Source organism: Haemaphysalis longicornis, unplaced genomic scaffold (assembly GCF_048455015.1).
Source record: "Haemaphysalis longicornis isolate Haplotype H1 unplaced genomic scaffold, Haemaphysalis longicornis Haplotype H1 scaffold_10, whole genome shotgun sequence".
Lineage (NCBI taxonomy): Eukaryota > Metazoa > Arthropoda > Arachnida > Ixodida > Ixodidae > Haemaphysalis > Haemaphysalis longicornis.
Genome location: NW_027526204.1, coordinates 28,996,607 through 29,022,663, shown reverse-complemented (window position 1 = coordinate 29,022,663; position 26,057 = coordinate 28,996,607). Strand labels below are relative to the sequence as shown.

Genomic DNA, 26,057 nt, shown 5'->3' with positions numbered 1-26,057 from the left:
ATATGTCTTTAACACCAGTTTGCTCCCTGACCCACTCCGCTCTCTTCTTGTCCCTTAATGTTACACTATCATTTTCCGCTCCATTGCCCGCTGAGCCGCTCTCAATTTAGGTTGAACCCTCTTAGTGAGTCTCCAAGTTTCTGCCCCGTAGGTGAGTACCGGTAAGATGCAGCTGTCATACACTTTCTTCTTCAGCGACAATGGTAGGCTGCTATTCATTATCTGAGAATGTCTGCCATATGCACCCCACCCCATTCTGATCCTTCTAATTATCTCTGCCTCATGGTTGGGATCTGGGGTCACAACTTGGCCTAAGTAGATATATTCGCTTACCACTTCCACTGCCTCGCCACCTATCTCGAACTGCTGTGCTGTCCCGAGGTTATTGATCATTACTTCAGTTTTCTGCATAGTAATTTTCAGCCCCACGGTTCTACCCTGTTCGCCCAGTGCGGAAAGCATGCTTTGCAATTCCTCCCCCGTGTTACTTAGCAAGGCAACGTCATCAGCAAATCAGAGGTAACTGAGGTATTCTCAATTAACCCTTACTCCCACCTGTTCCCAATCCAACGTTCTGAATACATCTTGTAAGCATGCTGTGAATAACATTGGAGAGATTGTGTCTCCTTGTCTGACACCCTTCCTTATAGGAATTTTACTGCTCTCCCTATGGAGGATGATGGTAGCTGTAGACCCATTGTAGATATCCTCTAGTATTCTTACATAATGCTCATCTACCCCCTGGTTCCGTAATACCTGAATGACTGCTTTGGTTTCGACCGAGTCAAATGCTTTCTCATAATCTCTGAAGGCTATATATAGAGGTTCAGTATACTCAGCACACTTCTATATCACCTGATTGATCGTGTGAATATGGTCCATTGTTGAATAACCTTTACGGAACCCTGCTTGTTCTTTAAGTTGACTGAAATCTAAGGTTGCAGAGATTCGGTTAGCGATTATTTTGGTAAATACCTTGTAGACGACTGACAGTAAGCTGATCGGCCTTTAATTTTGCAAGTCCTTCATGTCGCCTTTCTTATGGATTAGGATGATGTTCGCGTTCTTCCAAGTTCCGGTACCATTGCGGTCATTAGGCATAGCGTATACAGGTTTGCCAGTTTTTCAAAGCGGCTTTATCAAAATCTAAACGTCTGATAAAGCGGCTTTATCAGACGTTTAAATTTTGTTTGTTTTAACCACATCAGGTTTTACGCTTCGGCTACAAATTTGTATACCTTTCCAAAAAATATACTAGTTGCGAGTCAGCGCTCGTCTTGTAAATTTTCTTCTGTGTCTCTTGTCGTTTATTGGGCTGTTACATTCCATCATGACAATCTGAAGCCACAAAAGATGGAAAAGAAATAAATCAAAGATGACCGGATCACGCACATCCCCTCGGGCAAGGCTTCACCATCCATGCCCGGAAGCGGCATCGAAATTACGATTTCCCGTTGCAACGTATACATACATCAAACCTGGCGTGGAACATGAGCAGGAAGGGGAGAGTGAAGAATCTTAGTTATTACGGTAGCCTCCAACTGGGCTTAACAGTGACCATGTGTACATTGTTAAGCAAACAAAACAGATTGTAAAGGAGACGAATGGTACAGGCACTAGTGAAAGAAAAACGGCAGTGTGCCAGACTCCGCAGCCGCGAAAGCTGCATTGGCAGTGATTACCAAATTAAAACCACCCACGACAAAGAAGACAGGCCCGCTTCTGTGAACCCACTCCACCACCATCTTGGATAATGGGCATTAAAGGCCTTTCGTCGGCTACCTTGCGTTGAGCAATACATCCCCTTAGAATTGATCGAGGGTGCTGTGGTCCTGACCTCTCTATACGCTGGAACTCAGCTCCCGGACGCTCCCCAGTGCCATGGCTACTCCTCGCGAGACTGAGCCCCCGCCTCCACCTACTTCGACGACCATCATCTGCTCCGGTTCTATTCGTCAGCGGGATCCCCCATTCTTCAATGGCACAGACGAGCAGGATGTAGAACACTGGCTCACCACGTACGACAGAGTAGGCACCCACAACAACTGGGATGACAACGGGAAGCGGAAAATTACGCCCACTTCCCCTCGCGGGAACCATGGTGTGATACGACGTTGAGGGGGGTTCCGTTGGGTGTTTCCGTTGGGTCGATTAGTCGAATTGCGTGAAACGCGTAGTGAACGTGAATTGCGTTTCAATCACATCGTTGTGTTCCCCGCGAGGGATGCGGCGCAAGCGCAAGAGCGGGCGACCGTCGACTGAGAGACCGGCCGGAGCGCGGCACTCCGCTTATATGCGCAGCGCACCCGAAGGAGAGGAGACCGCGGAGAGAGAGAGTACTGCACATGCGCACAGCGCGATGATGATGATGATGATTGCTATTGGTTTCCCCTTTGAAGCGGGCTGATGACATGTCATCTTACCAAAAAGGACTAATATAACCATGTTTTACACCCTTGGTTTAATACTAGCGCTGCTAAGGGTAGGCACTAAAGCACTGCGTCATAACCTTTTCCGGCGGCGGCAAAGGTTATGACGCAGCATTTTGAACCACTCTTACGTACTGCTTCAGCACGTTCTATCGAATCAGTAGGCACATGTACTGCCCGGGTGTTCATCCAAGACGTTCTGTACATTGTTCACTTCATTGACCTTCCTTCATGCTCACATGACGTCGTCCTGGGAAGGGAATTCCTCTCCCAGCACATTCCTATCCTTGACGGCGCCCGAGCCGAAGTTGAGTTGTTTTCACCGCTTGATATACTATCTCAACTTTCTCCAACACCACTTTCCTTAAAAGTTTCTGTAGCCGATGGCACAGCTATTTCTTAATGCTCCACCATACCTGTGCCCTTAATCTGCCATTTTCCTTTCGACGTCAATGCACTTTTCACGTCATCGCATTTGTTCTGCCAACGCCGATGTCTGTTGCTTCCTTTCGCCTCGCTCAGTATCCGCGATGGCCAACCCGCCCTGTTCGTTTATAATCCTGGGGCAAGTCCTTGCTCTTTGCTCCTTGGCGAGTGCCTTGGGCGCGCCGGGTCAATGGAGTCCGCCATTTTCATCGCCGCTTTAGACGACCAGCCCCACGTTGAGGTGACCAGACTCTGCCCACCTCCTGCCACTGCATCTCGGCTATCCCTGGAAGTTTTCGATCGTACGATCGACGCCCACCTTACGCCGCCCCAACGAGACCAACTGATTGAACTGCTTTTTCAATTTCATTCATCCTTTGACTGTGCGCAGACGTCGCTTGGTCGTACCACGACGGTCAGCCACCCTATCGACACCGCCTCCAACGCGCCTTTACGTCAGCCACCTTACCGCGTTGCCCCTTCCGAAAGGAGTGTAATTGATGAAGAAGTGGGTTACATGCTCCAGCGCGGTATCATTGGACAATCGAACAGCCCCTGGGCGTCGGCGGTGCTACTAATGCGGAAAAACGACGGCTCTGTCTGTTTTTGTGTCGACTACCGTGGCCTAAGCAAAATAACTCGCAAAAATGTTTACCTGCTACCACGCATCGACGATACCCTACATTGCCTTGTAGGGGCACAATATTTTTCGTCCCTTGACGAAAAATCGTCCGGATGGCCGTTGCGGATCGTCCGAAAACAGCCTTTGGTACTTCCGAGGGTTTATATGAATTTACCGTCATGCCATTCGGCCTGTGCAACGCGCCCGCCACATTCGAACGGATGATGGACAATCTTCTTCCCGGCCTCAAATAGAAAATATGCCTGTGTTACCTGGACGACGTCGTAGTGCTGTCACCCGACGTTTCCACTCATCTACGGCGGCTCGAGCAAGTTTTAGCTTGTATAAAGGAAGCAGGCCTTCAACTAAACCTAAAGAAGTGCCAATTTTCTTCTCGCCAGCTGACGATCCTTGGCCCCGTCGTTTCCCCGGATGGCGTTCTTCCCGATCCGGACAAGCTTCGTGCCGTGGCTGAATTCCCGAAGCCGACCGCGATCAAAGAGCCTCGTCGCTTCATCGGGCTATGCTCGTATTTCCGCCGCTTTGTGCGTAACTTCGCCTCCATCATTGCGCCATTGACACAACTTTTTGGCAACAAGACGGGTCTTTTGGCTTGGTCATCGGCTTACGACAAGGCCTTTACAACCCTACGTCACCTCCTCCCGTCCCCGCCAATTCTTCGCCATTTCGACCCGTCGGCCCCAACGGAAATCCACACTGATGCGAGTGGAGTTGGTCTGGGTGCTGTTACGGTTCAAAGAAAGGCCTGGTTCCACGAATACGTGGTCGCCTACGCGAACCGCACACTTACACCTGCGGAGTCGAATTACTCTGTTACTGAGCGGGAATGCTTGGCAATTGTGTGGGCCCTCTCGAAGTTTCGTCCTTATCGGTATGGCCGACCTTTCGACGTAGTCACCGACCATCATGCGCTTTGTTGGTTGTCGTCCCTGAGAGACCCTTCTGCTGACTGGCGCGTTGGGCACTCCACCATCAGGACTTTGACATCCGCGTTGTGTATCGCTCTAGCCGCAAGCACCACGACGCTGACGCCCTCTCCCGGTGTCCGATGTTGCCTGACGAGACGACTTATTCCCCCTTACAGTGCTTTGTATCGCTCGTTGACATGAGTTCGATCCCGATCCCGAAGTGTGCCCACGCATATTCCTCCTCTCCGTGTGGATAGTGTATCGAGGACGATTCGCGTCATCTGAAATGCTACAGATTGTAGCAAGCAGGATGATGGCGATCCCGCTCATTAAAAAAGTGGATGGTAGTGTACCGTATTTGGGGGTTCTAGTGGATGCTACACAAGAGAGCAGAATTGCACATTTCTGCCGCTCTCCAGAAACCGGGTATGATAGCTGCAACATTTGATAAAGTACCACCATCACGTGTTACCCAATGTGTTGTTAGAAATTGATTTTTAAGGCAGTGTCTAGCATTCTGTTCAGAAGAAACAATAACAAAAGCTAAAGATTCCGTCTAAACAAAACCGACGTAAGATATATGGTTCTGTCTAGACCGAATGAAAACCGGCTGATCACACGTCACTTTCCATCGTTGTATTTGGTGTAGAGGTTACGCCCCTCCTGACCAGCCTTATTTTCGCCGGTTCCAATCTGCCGCAGCTCTTTTTTTTTATGTGGCTACAATTTCGTAACAGCTGTTATTTCATGCCCGCTTTACAACTACGTGGGGAGACCAGTCGGTCTTGATTGTTTACTCAACCGGCTTAACCTCTGACGCTCCTTATTGCCTAGGATGATTTATATCCATCGCTAGAGACACGTTCGATAACTTGTAATTATAATATTGATCAGTAATTAAGAGTGACTTTGGAAACCTCCCGGCGTGGCCGAGAGGTTGGGCGCTTTGGTGCTGCGTTTGTGTATTTAAATTCCATGGTTTGAATCTTGAAAAGACCTTACATTTTTTTGTTGCTCGAGGGCTTGATCATCATTATTTTACAGGGTAAACAAACGGTGCCGGAGTACCTTGCCTTTTAACAGACTAGTGACGTTCGACGGTAACCGCCATATCAAAGCAGCGCAGAAATTTGTTATGCTTGCACTTTCTGCAGTCGGTACATAACATCAGGATTAAATCACGTAGCAAGTAAAGACGTTGTGCGAGTTGCGTCTTCGTTTATCATCCTATCTTACTTGGTTCAGATGTGACGGTAATGACTTGAAATACATTTCGCAGCATTGCAATATTTGCCCTTAAACATACGTAGCGATGAACGAAGGCTGCCAATTTATTTATTTTTTGTTAAAGCTAGGGCCCTAATAACTGTAGTTAAACAATCGAAAATGACTGCTCATAAATGCCTTCAACAGAATGTCATGGTTAATACAAACGTGTACGGGAACGCACGCCGACGCAGCGGCTTGCGCGTCTCCCCCACTACATGCGTATGCGCACGTGGCCACCGAACTACCCCGACGCCCGTACGACGTGTGATGTCGCGTCCATGCTGCTAGGGAGAAAATTATACAAACTGTACGAGCCAGCTTTTAGGTGCGCAGAACCTTAGGACCGGACAATGTCCCTCCTTGTCCATGCGCATAGCATTTACAATCACCAAAAATGACACAGGCACTGGCAGGATTAGAGCCTGTGTCTCCTAGACCAGACAGAGTTAGTGACAGTCGTCTTATTTATTCGGCTTCGACCGTGAGTTAGTATTCCCGAGAGTCAAACGGCTTACTCCCTCGCCTGTAACGGTGCGGAGTACCTTAGGACCTCCCAATGTCCATCCGCGTCCATCCGTGCGCACACCTACATCAAGCGAAAATCAAGCGAAATTTGATTTGATCCGGCAGTCGCTGTTTTATTTAGGAACTAATCGAGGTGCAACTCACGGCTCAAATTGAATGACAGCCGGGGCGCAAATAGGATGTCACTCAGGGTGCAACTTGGATGTCATTTCGAGTCTCTGTACTCCGCACCCTCGCCATCATCTATGGAGTGAAGATGCTGCCATGTTTTAGTTTTTGTCATGCTTTGAAGGTCGTATTTTTAGCACGTAAGAAACCCATTGTGCATGGGACAGGGAACGATATCCAAGGGAAGACGGTAAAAACCGACACACACCGGCTTGTGTTCGCCAATTAGGCAACCCTGCTGGGCCGCTGCTCTACTTGAGAATTGTGAGGTGGATGAGTGCGCCTGTTAAATACCACCTCGAAGCAGGAGCTGGCGACGATATGTTACGCCAGTTCACCCACAGCACCCCAAATAAATATTTTTTATCCCATAGCAAGTTTACGCATTTACACAGCGCATCAGTCAACGGAGGCTTAATCTGCATCGGTGGCTCGTGTGCTTGTAGCCGTACGAAAGCTTGATATGAAACGTGAACATTGATCTGGAAATAGTGTGATCACTCTTCTATTTTGAAAGCGAAAGCTTTTTTAGTAGGACCGACGATCTTCTGTCAAAAGAAATGCATTTGCCGTAGACCAGTTGGTCGACCAAAAAAGTCTAATAGGATTTCTCTACCCACGGTGCGTGTGTGAAACTGGGCTTCCGTTGCGTCAAAACAGTTACTCGAAAGTCGCGAAAAATAAACTGCTCTGTAGATAAGATAATATACGCACGGATGATGGAAAAGGAGTAGACCGTATACCTTATCTCATAAACCACGTGTCTTTATACATTTAGATTGTTCATAGATACGTTTAATTACTGCGCAAAAAATAGCCGCATGGGTTCCTTCGCCGTTTAAAATTACCGTCTTCCAAGATTTGGTTATCGATTGGGCGCACTTGAGGCGAAGGTTTAATGCAGTTTTGATATTAGAAAGCTTTCGCGCTTCTTTCAACCTTCTTTATTAAGAGATGGTAAAATTTTTATTCAGTGGCGTTACGCGTACTGTGGGCAGAAATTGCCGTGGTCCTGCAAAACAGAATAGCGAACTATAGTCATTACATTGCGGGTGTTTTTGACAGGAAAGAACAATTCTTCATGTCGCTATTCCTCGTGCCATTTATATATCCTAATGTGATCTGAGGCACACAGCATAGCCTATGCGTGCACCTTCGGTGCTCAAAAGCTCGTCTGATGTTTGTTAGTATTACCTATAGATTATTTTATGCACGTGTAAACAAATTTAACAGTGCATGTAAGCTACTCTCGAAGCAAATCAACCGAATTTAAAGTAATGCTTGTCTCTGTTGGCCATCAGTGGCGTACCCCATGTTCGCAGTAGCGATTACTGCCCCTTCCAGGTTCTTGAAAAGCAGTAATACAACAAGCCTACTGCATATCATGGATGCGTACGCATCGCAATAATTTATTTGGCCCCCTTCCCGTGCGTGTATACACACGCGGGAGTTCTTTTGGTGCTTGGCGCGCGTAATTTTGTGCTATAAGGGTATTTACAATCGTCGTATGTATAGCTTGGTTTCAACAACCTGCGCGAACCCTCGCAATGCTTATATTATCCTCTGTGCATTTCAGGAAAGTTCTTGAATGTAGGGCTTTGCAACTTCAGTGGTTCCAAACATTTTTGATGAATAACTCATTTCGTGTCACCAGGATTCGCGTTTTATAAAATATATGTTGAAGTGTAAAACGTTAGCATGGCGTGCAGGTATCGTGAAATGCATATTTCGAATCGTCGAAGGGTTCTTTTTTTTCAGATACTGTTTCTATATGATATATAACCGAAATGAAGCGTCAAAAATATTCCGATCACCAATGACGCAACAATGTTTTCAGCGAAGCAGATGAGTAGCAAGACATTGTGGCACAGCAAAGTATGCCTTCACGCATGGCAGGGCTAATGGGTATGTTGCTATTACGACCCAAATATAATATTATGTATTTACACAGCGCATATCTCAAATGAAAGGTGGATGTGAAGTAGTGGTGCCACGTAAATCATGTGCACTGAGCTTTATGCGTGGAGCCTACGCACATGCATGCTAGGCCGGAAAAATGAAGAATAAATGACTTGAATACATGCTCATTGCCTGTTTTTAGTTTTATTCATTGGTATCCCCCTAAAGTCACCAGAGTGGCGTGGTGCTTTCGAACACAACATGATTCGAGTTAGATCTATTGCAACGACGGCCTTTCTTGTTCGTTTTTGCAACAAAAATATTGCCCTTACGTCGCCTTTGCGGCGCTCGCTTAATATCCTCGTATGATGTAATGTAGTATTGATGTGTGCCTTGTTGTGTATTGGTCTTCGGCGCGCAAAACAATGTTTGAAGTTTAAGTTAGCATGCCTGAAAAACTAAAATTTCTGTTAAAACAAATCTGATGTCTGTAGTCAGGCCTGCCTTTTCTCGAAGAGTTTATTAACCAAAGCAAGGATATTTTTGCTATAATGGCTTTCGTTAGCTGGCTCACAGAAAGGGAGGTTCGTGGTAGAGGTCACTGCAATGGCCAGGCGCTTTCAAAGCTACATAAGCTGCTGCATGCCACCGAGTACACGCGGAAAAACGGCTCGTTCTTCCGCACCATTGTGTTTCACGCCCACCACCACCCCTACTTCTAGAGCTACGTCGTCACGCATGCGCACAATTTTCTGTCCAGAGATAATTTCTACAATTTTGGCCGCAGAGAAAACGAGTAATCCGCGGCCAGATGCTTGTGGTTCGTCTTCGGACCTCTGGTGGCCAAACATAAAAGGTTAAATTCTTTGCCAGGCGCTTGCCATTCGGGTTCCGGCTTCCGCTGGCCAAATGAGAAGCGATTACTCCGTGACGAGACGTTTTTGTTCTTCATGAGACATATGTAGGCCAAAGAGACAAATTACACTCAGTGGGCAAACGCTTGCCATTCGTCTACGGACCTTGGATGGCCATACAGACAACGAAGTGTCCGTGGCCACACGCTTGCAGTTTGTCTTCCGACCTCAGCGGGCCAAAAAGGAAACGAAAAATCAGTGGCCGGAAGCTCGCCGTTCGTCATCAGATGTATGGTGACCAAAGAAGAAAGTTTCGCCATGGCCAGGCGCTTGCCCTTGGTGTTACGACCTCAGCTGGCCAAACAGACAAGTAGTCCGTGACCAAATGCATGCCACAGAGCATAAGTTCTCTGGCAGTCCGAACTTTGCCAATGGCCAAACAGGCCAAGGATCCGCCAAACAGGGGGCCGAAGGTTGGCCACGTTTTCTGTGCCGCCTGGGTTATACAAAAGTTCTGATAGCTGTCCAAGAATGCGTGATTACCGCTGCTCCGCTTTCCCTAATTTTAACTTTTTCCCCGTCCACCAATAATCTACATTTCTACTGTCACAATGACTAAAAGTATAACATCGTGAATTATGTGGTTGTTGCCGATGCAGGGTGTTACACGGTCATTGCTTTCACGATTTTTTGCATGTAGCAGTTTGTTTTTTGGGGTTTGCTACTCGGGCAAGATTTCTCACTCCCTAAAATGAAAAGCACCATTCATTCTCTCGTTTAGGCATTTGGCCTGTTTAAAGACCAAAAATTAAATAACCGCGAAGACCGCCTTCAACCCACTGAAGCACAGGAGAGCGCACACTCTCACTTCGGCAGCCGAATGTTTCGGCCAAGGGGCAGCCTCTGTAGAATCCACCGTGGTCCTGCGTAATTCTTGCCAACAGTGCCAAACCTTCCCCTAGTGGCACGTGACGTCTGAAAAACGTCGTATTAATCGTCATGGCAACGGGGGGGAGGGGAAAAAGGAGGTTACCCACGTCATGGGCGCTGCTTGCGTCATTTTTCTGTGGCACCCGGGACGGGCCACCACGCGCCGGCAACGCAACCTACGTGCCTCGGAATGGACGTCGCCTGTCGTTTGCTATGTGTGTGCAGCAACATGTTCATTATTTGAACGAATAAAACATGCAGGTAGCACTGTGTTTGCTGGTGTAGAATTGTCTTTGTCGCAATAATAATTGGAGCGCTACACAAACATTTGTTTTGCTTTTCTTTTATGCAAAGCTCATTCGAGGATGACTTTGATTCGAAACCGTGAAAAAATATGACTAAACTCATTTATTGCATATACATTTTATGTACACACTATTTCACTCTAAGCCAAAATATACACATGCAACTTTAGGCTTACGGTAATGCACAAAAGAAAAAAAGCGTGCTACATACACAATTAGGTACACAATAATTTATTACGAAATAAAAACGTTGGAAGCTCTAGTCACTACACAGATTTTTTTTCTAGCGCACGCCTCGGCGTGAGAAGAAAACCACTTGGAAGTTCCGCTCAATGTATAATTATTTCTTGGGCATGCCTCGAGACAGGGAGGTTCCTTAAACGATCAAAAACTTTGTTTCAGTTCAGAGACCCAATAATCGGGAACACAAATTTAAAAAAAGCGAGCACAGGTATTCTTCAAGACCTGCCTTTAGGCCAACTTACGCAAGCTCTGAGAGAAATGGTTGCTTCAACGATTAAACTGCATATACTTTCGTGAAACCATGTTCACACCAATAACATGCAGCGAGAAAAAACTGTTGCAACAGAATTTTCGTATTATTGACCACTCATTGCTTGATTCCACCTATGTACAAACATATTGCGCCACCACGTCCTATGGTGGCACAATACAAATCGAACGCACCCGTATTTTTAATGGTGCGTGAACAGTCTGCTTACTGCGGGGAGGGTGGCGGGGGTGGTGAAGACCCGCAGAAAAAAAGCGTTCCTCTATTGTAAGACCCATGTACTGAGTTGATTACTTGCAGATATCGGCTAGATTGTCACAAGCTACCCTCTGGGTGGCGCCTTTTACCTCTGGGTGTCTGGGTGGCGCCTTTTACCTCATCCTATCTGATGCGGCACGATGGTTCTAACTTTAAAACTATGCAACCGCAAACCGATTCACGATAAGATGACCAGGAGCGGGCGCGCAGGTTAGATGGAACAGCAAAGCCGGCAATGCTACTTTGCGCAATGAGCGTAATGATTGCAATTACGGCTGCAGACTAGGCATGCATTTCGGGTTGGCCTGCCACGACTCCCTGTGCAAATCGACTAGCAGAACACCGCGGTATTGCGCTAAATTTTTCAGAGCCCTGATACAACGCTTGGCAGACGTTTCTCCGACGTTCTGGAGCAAGATAACGCAGGAACAATTGCTTAGGGCGCAGAAACTCCTCGCCACCGATTACCGTAGTAGCAGGTACGCAGTGAACGGCAAGATGTGCGTACGGTTGAGCTTGCCTTCTTTATGAGCATATAAGCCGTGATGAGTTCGGAGGCGTTGAGGAGAGTCACCAGAGGAAACATCCAATGAAGTATCAAGCTGTCCTCGACTTGGGCCTTAACGAAGCATGAAACATGCTGTACGAAACAAAAAAATACATTGATAAGAAATGTGAGTCGTGGTTTAAGCAGTTAATACAGCAGTTATTAAAACGAAAATGCCGCCACAAATTCGCTGTAAGAGCGAGAGTATGCACGGCGAAAGCGCGTTCACTTTTGTTAAACCTTTGCGCACCGGCAATAGCTGGGATATATTTGCACATTAGTTTTTACTCCAAGGCATCCGACATGTCGAACTTCACGTTGCATGCGTGAAGTATTCGTAAAGAGAGGAGCGCGGTCGGTGGGCTTTTTAAAATTCCCTATAACTTGTACACCCGCCCAATTTTTACCAATACCACGGGAGCGTCGACCACTCGGTCGATCAGCGCCGTATGATGGAGCGATACGGCAAACTCCGCGAGCGTAGCCGCATACCCACTAAGCAAAGGCCGCTGCTGCCCTCGTCTGCTAGGCTGTTCTAAGAGTAGACAGCCGCCCGCGATTTTGTTATTTGCTTATCACACTTCCCTCCAACCCACCTTTGACGGTGCGAAAAGGGCAATTGAAAGTGACTGATAACAGCTGCGTGAGCATTCCAGGGACCCTTTAACGACATTTTTGGGTCCATGAGTACACTGTGTATATATATTTTATTTTTACATTAAATAAATGGACAAACTTCTAAAACCTTAAACTTAAAATCTCATTTTTTGCGGGTTCCTTGTAGCGTTTCTCAGGTATGGTTGACGAAGTCAAAACTATGAGCACCAGAAAGCTGCCATTTCCGTAACAAAGCTATGGGATCTGGAACGTGGTTTCTCAATGTGTTTACGCTGACGCGTTTTTAATGTGAAATGCCCAAAGAAAAAATGCAACTTGGACGAGCACTTTCAGTTTATTGCGGGGTTCATTTACAAAAATTGGGCCTGGTGGGTCCGTCAAGCTGCTTGGGCAGCTTTTTTCCGTCAGCCCTTTTCACGTAATAAATGTATAAACTGGCAAAGAAACTTAATCTTTATCTTTAAATCCCTTTCAAAGAAAATTGCAAAATAAGCACCTAGACGGACCTCTGTCAAGGTTAACGCTCTCGTCATCCAAATTAATAATAACTGAATTCCCAGACTCCACCGCAGCAGCCACGCGACGGGGCCCATGTAGGGTCGCTACAACATCCGAGTCCATCTTCATTGTCTCCCACTCGGCTTGGATGTTTAACCAAAACTCATCCCAAATCGTGTGCTGCAAACTAATTTTTGAAAGGTTTGTTTTCACAATGCCTCAATAATGCCCAAGCCTGCGCCTTGGTGCGGCCATTTCAGGCTCATCACGCCGAAATCTTGAAGATGAGTTTTCGCCGCAGATGCTGTGTGCACGGGGGAGAGGTCATGCTGCATAATGAAACATCCGTCCGGAAACGGTCCATACACCAAATGAGGAAGGAGCTGGTGTCTATGATGTCAAGATATGATGCTGAGCGAAATCTGTCTTCAATCCTGTGTCGTGGTCCCAGCCCGTCTTTACTAATGAGGACCGAAATATTCACCGATTTTCTCCCGCCAGCTCTGACGGGCTGGACGTAGGCTGGCTCGTACTTCTGAAATAAAAAGAATCAGCAGTGATTGAGGTTAATAATTAAATCAGTAAAAAATGAAGAAACAGCAAAAACAGTAAGCTCGCAACGGGGACAAAAGACGAACACACAAACACCCGGAGATTAAAACAACACCCTGAAAAATACACACACGAGCATTATTAGGCTCGTGTTTGTAGACGAACTTTGTACCATCCGGACGATAGAGTCTGCACTCTTGGTTCCACACAGCGCACACCGTACATTCGTCGGTGAAAACCACATTCTGCAAGTCTTCTGCTGACCAGGCAGAATGGCTTTGTGGAAACGCAAGCCGTTTCGCTTTAGCACTTGTTGAAAGCGGGGTTTTTCGGCAGAAGTCTCCCTTCTTAACCCAGCTTCACAAAGCCTGTGCCGCACAACGTCGTCACAGACTTCGATGTCCCTCGTCACAGGCACTGTCCCTTATTTGTCCTGCGGTAGTCAACGGGTCTGAAAAGGCGGCAGAAATCATGGCGCGATCCTCGTCTTCGGTAGTTTTGCGCATTTAGTGTCTTGCTGCGTCGCCAATGCGCCTTTCGCCTCGAAATTCCTCGATTGTACTTTTTACAGCTGACTGCGTAGCCCCAGCGGCGGCAGCTATTTTGCACTTTGCCACAAACCCTAGCCCACTTTTTCACAACGCTTTATCCTGTTTCTTGGGGCACCCGACTGGACATTCTAATGAATATGCAATGCCTACTGAAAACGAAGGCAGCCACAGTTCTTATACCATCCTAGCAGCGAGAAAAAGCCCTATTATCTTTTGATGCAGGCGTATTGTTTTAAAGTTGCTGGAATTTGGTGATTTCGTGAAGGAACACTTCCATGATTTGGTGTATACAAATGGTTCATGCGTGCAGGCAAACCAACTCAAGAAAGCCCAGTTGTAAGATAAGCATGAAGGGAAGATTACCAGACGTATTAAGCGGAATTCATTTTCACAATTTCTTATTGCGTTACCTTGTAATAATCAAAACAGTGGCCAGTACCATTTCGACAGATATTTGGAAGCAAAATATGAACGAACAATACATTGATTGCGAGGTTCCTCCTGCGAAACTGATTACGCTATTTTCAGTTGCCGCCACGTGCCTTGTCCTGAAGGAAAGTTTCTAGTATGTCAGGCACTGTGAGAAGCGAATAAAAAACCGGGGCCGGCCGTCTGCTCATGGAACAACCTAGCAGACGATGGCAGCAGCGGCCTTTGCATAGGGCGCCAACTTTGCCGTATCGCGCCATCATGCGGCGCTGATCTACCGAATGGCCGACGTTCCCGTGATATTGCTAAAATATTGGGCAGGTGTACAAAGCTTATTTGCCTTCCTGTCATCTTTGGGTGAGACGAAAAATTTCGACGAACTGTTTCACCCTGTGTTGCTGCACCACAGAGATGCGCAGGACTGGTGACGCTCCTACCTCCGCGGCCCCACATTTACAACGCATTCGAATATATTTTATGATGCAGCGAAACTTTGAGTCCGAGGAGACGTTGAGGCAACCCGCGTAACTGTTCGCACGCCGGCTTGCTCGCACACGCACCGAACTGCACCACCGTGCACGCCGAAAGAACGAGAAAAAAGGAAGTCAGCGCCGGTGAGCTGTTGCGCATACGTCAGGAGGCGCAGAGGCATGGACGGTACTGAAAGAAAAAAACGTGGAGGGAAAGAGAAAGGAAGGCCACGCCGCAGCCCCTCCCGCTATGATCGCCCCAATTTTCCAAACAGAAAATAACCAAAGTCGCCGACCAGTGTTTCGGCGGTCCGGCGAAATGCCGACGCAATACCGCAGCCGGGCTGTACTGTGCACCCGCAAGCAGAACGCGCGCCCGGTCGTGGGAATGACCGTGCAGTTTCTTCGTTTACCACCAGATGCCGAAAAGGTAACCTTCGCCAAGTGCTTTTGGCGTTACCAGGCTGCCCCAGGACGTTCCGTTTCCCCACCTATCTTATTCTTGCTCCGTGGGCTGGCCCCAGTACTGTGTAATTTTAGTATAAAATTTTTTTTTGCGTAGGCGTCTCAAATCACTCCTAGCATCAGTACTATAGTTAACCTAGTGCTCCTACAGCCATCATGCAAAAGGGTAAAAAATTTTATTGAAAGTTTGCGTAAATTGTTTATTACAGAAGCACTTTCCAGTTGCTTGTTAAAGTTGCTTGTTAAAGTTGCTTGCAGAAGTTTCTCTAACGGTCTACGAATTACATTACCTGCTTTATATTTCACTGCTGCCACTTCAAAGATTAAAATACAGAACAAGTTGAAACGGACAAGGACAGGCACTGTTTTTTTGTTGAGGTTTATTAGCAAAACCATGAAATATACGAAACAATAGAGAAGCACATAGTAAAAAAACAATATAAATGGACATGATGGAGTAAGATTGCGAGACAGTGGTGTCATCCACCAGTCACGCCGGCAAAATAGCTTATCTCTTTTGTATGTGGCGTGATTGATTGCATGCTACCACAAGAGTACCCCATTTTATAGACCATGAACGTTTCAGAAACTTCACGTGTGGGTTGGACTGGGTACATGCTCACAACCGAGGCATGGTTACAAGCGGCCGTGTTTAATGCAACGAGTTTTCAGATCATTCCCCTGAAACGTCTTGAAAGAATTTGTATGCTTGCACAGGCGGTGATTGATGAAACGCCATATCTGCCTTGTGTGCGACTTTTCGCAGGACAGCGGGACGTTGTACACAACACATTGGCTGCATGCCGTGTAGGGTCTGGTATACCTAATGCCCCAATGTTAAAGCTGCAGTCATCGCTGTTCAATTTTTACAGAGCGTGGAAAGCTTGTTGCGGTCTACAAAAACCAGTTTGACGCCAGACTTTTTTTGCATTTCCATTACCTTGTGGGACAAACTGTGTAAGTGTGGGATGGTGATGGTTGGTTCATTTTCTTTTTTGAGGTTCTTCTCGGGCCTACCTTTATGCATTTCCTTCCGTAAGACTCCTGCAACGCTCTCGATCAAACCTTCGGGGAAGCCGCCTCCTTCAGCTACCATTCTTGTGCTTTGAGATCTTTAGGACAACGTAACGGCAATTTCTCTCAAAAGCATTCTGCAAGGTGGCTTGAGCGATTCCCCACCCAACCACCTTAGCGTGATCCGTTGAAAATCTCTGTAGGCTTTTTTGGGAACAGGGGAATACTACCAACAAACGTGTTTCACGTGAAGGTGCAGCTTTAAATCCGCAAACTAAACTCTGAGTTACCAGAAGTTACCTTGTTAGAATCAAGCCTAGAAAGGTCGACTCGAAAATGCCACAGATGGGGTCAACGTTTTGCTCAGACGTCCTGCCCTCTGGGCACTCATACAAGCCCAAAAAGTTCTCAACGTATCCAAAGTGGTAGTCCAGTGGTACGCCCCTCGTCGTTCAGCTTTCTTCGTGTCCTGCTCATTGCGCTGTTTTAATTATGGATCCCTACCGACTCACCCAGCTTCGCACTCTCGTTCAATATGCCATTTCTCCCCATTTATATTGATAATTTGTAATATTTTCAGGTGCCCCCACAGGAAAATGAAACAAAATGGGAGGACGCAAAAACGCTAGAGCAGACATACGTTGTGCCTTTGATGTTGGGTTTTCTAAAGGCTTCTTTGAAGGGAAAGGTGTCCCCAGATTACATGTAGTTTTATATTGGAGTCTTGGTCGATGCCTTCAAAACTCTAGTGGCGTGTGTAAAAAGAAGTAATTGGCCGCCCTCCCAGCTGGTTGGGGAGGACCAGCTACTTTTGACGCTCGTGCCCTAAAGACTAGGCCTTTTATATAGACACCGGGCAAAAAGGTTTGAAATTTCGCCCATCAAGTGTGAGAGATATATCCCTAAGTATGCTCAAGTGCTTTAAGAATGTCATGAAGTACGTTGTGGTGTAGCTGCAGAAATCCAGGATTCAAATTAACATGCCGCAATCATTCATTGAAAGTGGTCATGGAGACACTACTTGCAGATTTTCTTGCACGGAGGTATTGCTTGAGAGGCCAAAAAAGCAAACAGCAAGGGCTGAAATGTACAGCACATACAAAGCCATTGCACAGTGAAGTTTTCTGCTGTGATTGCCCCGAATGTCTTTTTAATGTACGTCTGTTTGAAGGCCAGGCCTCAGACAACTCCATACTGAGGCACTGGGGAGTTGAGGAGTACATCGGGACAGTTTATGTCATAATGGCCGACACAAGCTTTACCCTCGACTCATAATTGCAAGTGCCAGAAGCCAAGCTCAATGTGTCTGCATTCACGAAAGATAACTGCCATAGCTTAATTCAGCCTCTCTTACCTGCCTCTTGAACCTTATTCTCGCACTTTTATGGTCTGTTACGCTTGGTCTCTGAGCTCTTAACCAACCACTGTTTCCATGGCTTCCAGTAGCATCCACAGCCAAGTGAGCCTTTTGGGATTCCTCTATCTCTTCTTGCCTGTTTCTCGCAGCATTGGTCTTCTTACGCTCCTCACAGCCTATGTAGGCATGCGTGCCATTCACATTGCAAACTTCTCCTCATATGGCAGTCCGTTCTCTGTTTTCCCTTAAGATGTTGGAATTCGATCGCAAGTCTGGTACAAAACTGTACAACCTGCCAGTCACTTACATGGCTGCACACAGAACATGCTACAATTTTGTGGTTGTGATGACGTTATGCTGATGCATAACGGGAAGACCACTTTTAATTTTGTGCTTCTAGAAGGCTGTGGTGCTTGCTACACTTTTTTGATAGGGAAGCATTGCCAAGAACCTGATTTAGAAATTATAAGTCCCATGTTTCAGACAAACTGCAGCTTTTCGAAAAGGAAGTTACTAGCACAAGGTGGATTGCATTAGTCCGGAAACATGTGGAGAGAGCCATAAACCGGATAAAAACGTACCGAATCTTAAAAGTCAGCTTTCCACATCAAGGGCAATAACACCACAAACGTGATGCTACTTGTTTGTGCTGGCTTGTGTATATTGAAGCTTTCCTGATTGTCGAAAAAAGAGTGGCCAAAAATCAAACTTGTCAGAATCGTAAGAAGCTGATACATGACCAATGTAATACCTTTGAGCCTTGTTGTGTCATTGTGTTCTCAATTTTTTATTTCTTCATGCCTTCAACGACTAACAGATAACATGAAAGAAGATAACAAAACCCAGAAGTTTATTGCATTTTCTTTCATGCCCACAACAAAAACACCGCGAAAGACGTCGCAAGCATCTGCAATTTACATTCCAGCTATTTGCTGGCATTCAGCCAGATCGACTGTGCCCTGGATTTAAAGCTCATGCAGTTAAGGCAACATGTTGGAGAAGTAAAACCTTTTAAGTAGTAGCAGAACACTGTCAATGCAGGCTGAAATATAAAATATGTATAAACAAATAGCGCGTTTTAACGACTGCATAGAAAAAACACATCGCCGTCTTTGTAGAAAACATTGTCAGCTGTACCTGGCCATAATGACCATCTGAAGAGTTCTTGGTCAGTGCGTAGCTTTATGGTGACGTCGTACTGTCCACTGTGGACCAAGTCGTTGCAGTACTCAACAAAGGGACATTTTATATCTAGAATGACATTATAACCCTCGACAACGCCATCCGGTGTTGCTGTAGCCATGGGTTTTTGTTTACGTGAGTTCCAGGTCTTTCAACGACAAACTATATTTGGTCTGGAACTGGCTACGGGCAACCTCCTCGTGTTCCAGACAATTCCGCTTTGCAGCCTTCCCGTGGAAGTTTGGGTTCGTAATGCCTGCAATGCTTTTTATAGCTGGGGTCGTGGTTCTTTTTGGAACCTTTTTGGTGTTTGAAGCAGTAATACGAATCCACCACGACACATGCCACAAATAGATTTTGGTCCCTTGTGGATACTTCCAGAGTAGTTTCCCCTTACCTCGACTGCACTATGTTTTGCATGTAAAAGTCGTACAAGGCCTGCAGCTACGAGGCAAGCTTTGGGAATCCTGATGCGAGCTGTGCGGTGCAACCTCAGCAGCGTTCGGGCGTTCTGGCTGGCGTAATGGAGCTGCGAGTGTTGCATGTAGAAGCGTACCTGAAATTGAAGCACAAAAGTAATTTATTATGTTGTAGTTAGGCAAAGTGGTCGGGGTGAGTGCTTAAAGGTACTGATCCTCCCAGACCTCGTTTTTCAGTGTTTTGTTTTGTTTTGCAGACAAAAACTGATTCCTAAGACCCACCAGGATAAATAAAACAAAGTATTACCTTCAGTTCGCTACAAAGTTAATGCATTTGTAATGTCAGGTGTTGATACCGCAGCTCAAAATATGCTAAAGTAGCAGCTCTTTTTGTGCGTACTCATTTTGGCAGCAGCATTTGCGACTACAAGACCACTCCCTTGATTCACGTCTGCTCCGCTTGCAGCCTATGTTGCTGACACGTCATCGCTGGATTCTGCTGCCTCGTGTTCCTCAGTGGTTTATTTCACGTGCGCCTGCGCCACTGCTCCGCAAGTGTGCGCTTGAGCGTTGGCCCAAAAGACCCCTTTTGAGCCTACGCTGCCTGCAGCCTGCTGCGCCTCCGTGGTTCTTGTCACAACTAAGAGGGTTCTGAAATGCACTTCCAAGGACACTCCTGCTTGATTTGGCAGCAGCGTTTGCGGCTACAAGACAGCTCCCCTGAATCACGTTTGCTCTGTTTGCAGGTTGGTTGTGTCAATATTCAATCTATTTCTTCCTGCCTAGCCGCAACTGATGCTGCCCAGAGTTGTTTTGGTGCTCTTCTGTTTCATGTACTGTCTAGAAATGGCTAAAACTGCTGAGCTGACTAAGAAGATTGCGGCGCTGGAGGCTTTGCTCGAAGATAACTTAAATGGATGATCGGTGCACTTGCCGGGAAGTTTAAAACTAAGTTGGAAAACTCGGGGCTTGGTGAACAGGCTGAACTCGCTGAGAGTGTTAGCTTCTAGAGCAAAGAGTACGACCCAATGAAGGCCCAACAGGCTGAGCTTATAGCGTCCAACAACGAGCTTTTGGCAGGCCACGCAGCCCTTGAAAAAAAGGTGGCCGAGCTCGAAAAGTACTCCAGACTCAACTACACTGAGATTAAGTGAGTGCCGGTGACGGATGGCGAAGATTGCCATGATATCTTGCAGCGCATGGCGAACGCTATTCAGTGCCCTGTGGAGGCTACTGAAATCGACGTCGTACATCGTGTCCTCACAATGTTAAAAAACCAGAACCAAAAAAACATAATCGTTCGCTTTTGCTCCCGTGAAAAGCAACTTCCTTCGCAAGGCGCGGAAAGCAATGCTGTGCACAAGAAACAGCGGGCTCTCAGGGAAGACAGATGCACTGTCTGTGTCAATGAGAATCTCACATTTCCAAAACAAGAAGTTGTTTACAAATGCTTTAGCGCTTAAGAAGGAAGGCCCCTGGCCACTTCTATGGACGAATAACTGTCGGATCAAGGCTCGCAAAACGGGGGACAGCAAAGTTTTTTCGCATGGCTACTAAGCGTTACTTGAGGTTTTTCACATACCCCAAAGTCCTGTACCCTCTGAGTAATTGCCCCAACATTGCAACCGATGGCTTTGCTGTTCCCCGTATAAGTCAAATTCTGTCTTCCTGACAATAGGAACTACCTAATTCACTTCAATGCACGAAGCCTTAAGAAAAACCTCGACATGATTGAAAGTTTTATATGTACGCTCAACCACTTTTTTTGTTCATATGTATATCTGAAGCATGGCTCTCTAAATCCGACAATAATATGTACAGTTTCCTTTCATATCAAACAGAGTATTGTGATAAAATTTTGGGTATTCATGGAAGCACAGCAGTTTTCATTTCACCTAATATATCGTATACACGCAGACCTGATCTGTTGTTTTTCACAAATCCTTGTGAATTGGTGTGGATTGAAACAGATCTGTCATTCCTTCCACATGGTAACAATATTGTCATTGGGTGCATTTGTCGTTCCCCGTCATCTTCCTTCACTGAATTCTTGCTCAACCTAGATACCATCTTATGCCAGCTATCACTTGAAAATAAAGACGTTCTGTTAATAGGTGACATAAACATTAACTCACTGGACACCGAAATTAACTTATACGCTGCCTACACAGACTGCTTTTCTCGATTTGGATTTGAATATCTAATACATGCGCCTACAAGATGCGTGCGCAATGGTCCTCGCACGCTAATAGACCACGCACTGTTTTACATATCACCGCAACCGTTTTCAGCTGCTCTTGAAACAGATATAACGGATGGTTTTCGTGTTTTGCTTATTTTTGACGCTCAGGGAACAAGAGTACGCAACTCCTGCGTTATTTCTGTGTTTCACACAGAGATTTAAAGAAGCTATCGAGGCGACCGACTGGTCTATCATTAATTCGATAGATGATGCAGAGGAAGCACTGCAACACTTTTCTTATGAATTCTTAAAATCCGTTCCATTTAATACCAGAACGGGTAAATGTAAAAAAACATTCACTTATCCGGAAACTCCATGGATGACTAAAGGGCTGTTAGTAAGCATACGAAAAAAAAGATAACCTGTACAAGAAAACGAAGAGACAGCCTTTTCATTCCAATCTAGCTAAGTGGTACAAGAAATAATGTGGCATCCTGAACATTCTCTTAAAACGGGTAAAAAAACGGCACCATGAAAATGAATTTTGTAAGCACAAAAACAACCCCAAACACAGTGGAATCTATTGAATACATGGCTACACCTAATGCCTTAACACCAAAATAACCCAGAATGAAATAATCTTGACGGAACCCACTCACATTGCTAATGCCTTTCGCGATTATTTTTCGTCTGTTTATAATAATACCCCGCAGTCCTTGAACGCACAACTCGGTTTGCGCCGTGCTAGTTAATCAATCTTTTTATTTCCAGTTACAGCAGAAGAAGTGCTCTGTACGTTTGGTACGCTGAAAAACACTAGCCCAGGTATAGATAATATTTCTATTCATCATTTGAAGCTAGTTTCCAATTTATTCGTAAATACACTCAGTCACATAATAAATCTTCTCTTTAAGTCTGGCACTTCTTTATGTTTTCTGAATAAAGCAAAAGTCGTACCTATTTTCAAAAAAGGTGGTCGCTTGTTAACATCCAATTACCATCGAATTGCCATTCTTTCTTGTCTAAGAAAACTAATCAAACAGATATTTGCCAAACGTCTGAACAGCTACCTCAATACATGTAATTTACTGAATCCATGTCATTCCGGTTTCCGGTCTGGATGTTCGACTAACCTAGCATTACTTTCCTGAATGGATTTCCTTAAAAACTATTGACTCTGGAAATTTTCTGGGTTCAGTTTTTTTTACTTTACAAAGGCGTTTGACACGATTATTCTTAACATCTTGTTTAAAAAAATGGAAGCTAATGGCATGACAGGACCACCACTAATATTTTTGAAAAACTATTTACTTAACAGGCAATACTCTGTATATGCGACTAACGCTCTTTCTAAGACTAGAACTTTTAACCAAGGTGTGCCCCAGGGGTCAATTCTAGGCCCTTCACTCTTTATTTTGTATATAATGGCCTTCCGGATTGCGTTAGTTCTTCCCATTGCGTTTTGTATGCGGATGATACAACCATTTCTTAATCTGATAAATCATTAATATTTCGCACGTCATATTTGAATGCAGTACTAATTACCGTTGTAAAGTGGTGCCGTGACAACTGTTTCGTGATTAGCCCTAAAAAAACTAAATGCATGGTCTTTCGGTCTTCTCAAAAACCGATCACTTCCTTTCTGGAATTAAACCTTGGACGTCATTTAATCCCGACTTGTGACGATGTTACATTCTTCTGTATTCACCTCGACCCTCACCTTACATTTGTTCTAATTTTTCTAATCTCAAGCACAAAAGGACTTTCTGGATACCAGCTTTTATTAGGGGTAGCCGCTTTTTTTCTCATACAGCTTTATTTTATTTTTGTATTTTACTTTCGTTCACAGCCATTTTCATTACGGCATCCTCATGGGGCAACACATACTCTTCTCACGTTACACCTGTGCATCATAATTAAAACCAATGTATTCGCATCATAACATTTAGTTTCTGCCACTCCTCTGCCTCAGAGCTACTGCGTCAGAATAACATCGTATGAATCAAAGCGCTATTTCACTATAAGTTAGAAATGTTTTTAGATGCGAAGCATCTCTTGCTTGGGGGGATGTCCCGCGTCCGTGCCCCGTCCGCAGCGCCTCTGATGATGATTGTGGCAGGATGCCCTTGGGCATTGGCGAATCAATGAATCCATCAGGAGATAGCTTCGCGTTCAACCACCGTCGTCATCTTCTCGTAGAGGAATCGCTGAAGAAGCAGAAGAAGACAATGCTGCGATGAGGAAGGTGTGTACGTGGCTCTCAGCTGGTGCACCAACTTCAACAACCTTTACTTCACCAACGCTGACGGGGACTACCGATTCTACCACAGAGACGAGAACATCGACAAGAACATGATGAACTAGTTTCGGTGCCTCGAGAACCACCGCCTACTCACCGTAAAACAACAGTACTTGCGTGCCTTTGCCACTGGTGTGAACCCGGACGCGGAATTCCTCTGGCGCTACTAAACACCAGATCACTCAACATAACGGCAACACAATGGAACCACACGGAACCCCCATGATGCTTAGCATACTCCTCAGGGTTCCCTACGGGAAGATGGTGTTTTTTGTTGCAAATTGCTGCATTGCAAACTTTCATATAACCTTATCGATGTTACTATATTGCGCGGCAAAAGCACCGCTAGGTTTTCAAGCAACAACAATTCCTTATTACCGACTGTTCACACTAATTACGGAAAGAAAAGTAATTGTTTGGCAGGTGTCACATTTTGGAATAATTTTTCAATGGCTATCAAATCATCCCCGTTCCTAACTTGCTTAAAAAACTCTGATATATTCTTTTGCTGTAGTAAACACCTTGTTTTTTTGTTCTTATCTATCGCGTATTTTCCTGGTGTTCTCATGTGACTTTGTTTCCAGTTTTGTTATCAACGAATTGGTTGATACTAGTTCTTTTATTAGGTCCGGCTACCTTTTTGAGTGTATGTATACGATCGGCTAATTTTCCTTGTAATTTTACACTGCGTACTGATCCGATGGGCTCTGGTTCCCAAACGCTGCGTCCATGCAAATATGGTATGTAGTCATAATCCAGGTTCCCCTTTGAGCCTCTTGACTCTGGGACCCTCGTCTTCATACCAATATGTTTGTGTTGCGTTTATGAAATAAACTTTCACTTTCAAAAAAAAGGGTCCCTATCAATAGTGATTACGTTATCACCGTACATACAAGTTTGGTAGTTGACTGAAGTTTGAGTTTACTTCATGCTGAGGATTAAAACATGCATTGCGTGCAGCTTCGAAGTGCAGTGGACTCCCGTTAAGGCGAACACTATGTTTAAGACAAACAGCATTTCTGCTCTCTTGTAAAGTGCCCAATGCAAAAAACTTCCGCTTAAGACAGATTTCTCATATTACGAACAAATATTTAAGGTGAATTCAAGTTGGTCTCAACGCGAGTGTATTCAACTTTATAAAAGAAGCTGCCTCTCCCCAGCTACCGTAGCGATTTTCGGAAATGAGGAATCTTCAAAGAACCTCTTCCTGCCACTGTCGTTTCCCAGGAATTTTGGCACAGCTTAAATCTTCTTTGTTTTAACGTCGTCGTCTACTATCCTTTGTTTCCTCTTGAGTTTTATGTCAGCCACGGCAGCTGTTTCGACATTCTTCTTGGTTCCGCGGCTCCACGCACTTAAAGGGGTATTTGGCTGGTCTCCCCAGTTAGTTGCTTGCTCACTGCCATATCTACTTTCTAGAGAAAGGCAACAACATGGCTGTATACCTTCCTTCTTCCAGCCATGCAGGTGCAACCATCATTCAAAACTTGTCCAGTTCACCTCTACCACACCCATGCGATATGGTCTGTTTGAATTGATTGAGATGCAGCACGTGCTCCTGTGAAGGCATATTTCGCTATACCCTTTAATAGGGCTAGCTCCTCATCAATACGATACTGGATCTTATACCCATCCCAAAAACTTCGCGTGTACGTGTATGGTTCCGTGTTTCTGAATGCATTGACTTTACGCAGGTCAATTGCTTTGTTTGTCAGGAGATCGTACAAAACTTGGGGATTGTGAACTTTTGGCCAATTGTTTACGTCATGTTGCCAGCTGGTTATGATGCTTCGAGGCTGGTAGCGCTTGCCATCTGCGAGAAGGTTGAAAGTAACTATTTAAACTGTGCAATATAAATTTTGTCATGAAATTGCGTTATGCCGGGGCCAACCAAGATCCCATTGACATCATATCCGTCACGGATATGACATCGCCAGAAAAACTGATTGACGCGCCTGTGTCGAGATTCCAGCCACGAATCCTTTTGCCGCAACAGGAGGTGCGAAACGCGCTTCAGACTGCACTACAAAAAAATTCTCTCCATCTTCCCGCTAGGGGAACCCTGGGGTGATGCAAGGCATCTCACGGGGTTCAATTCGCGTTTTCGTTATGTCAGTTACCCTAATGTGGTCGAAGTGTAGTGAACCTTAAATGATGCTCAATCACATGTAGATTCGCTGGCTTCGCTGGTGCTAGCATTTCTCGTATCTCATTGTCTGGAGCTGGTTACGCTTGCGTTAGCGAACGCGGTAGTAGGCATGTTTGTGCCCATTTCAACTCATCGGAGCAGCAGGTGGAGGAGCAGTCGGAGCAGCTGCAGCGAGAGCGACTGATGGAGCGACTGAATAG

General features: G+C 45.6%; 1 pseudogene; it reads right to left on the bottom strand.

Annotated features, from left to right (window-relative positions):
* The window catches only part of LOC144158030 (uncharacterized), a 40,294-nt pseudogene extending 15,096 nt beyond the window's left edge, over positions 1–25,198 (bottom strand).
* Positions 25,199–26,057: the final 859 nt, after the last annotated feature.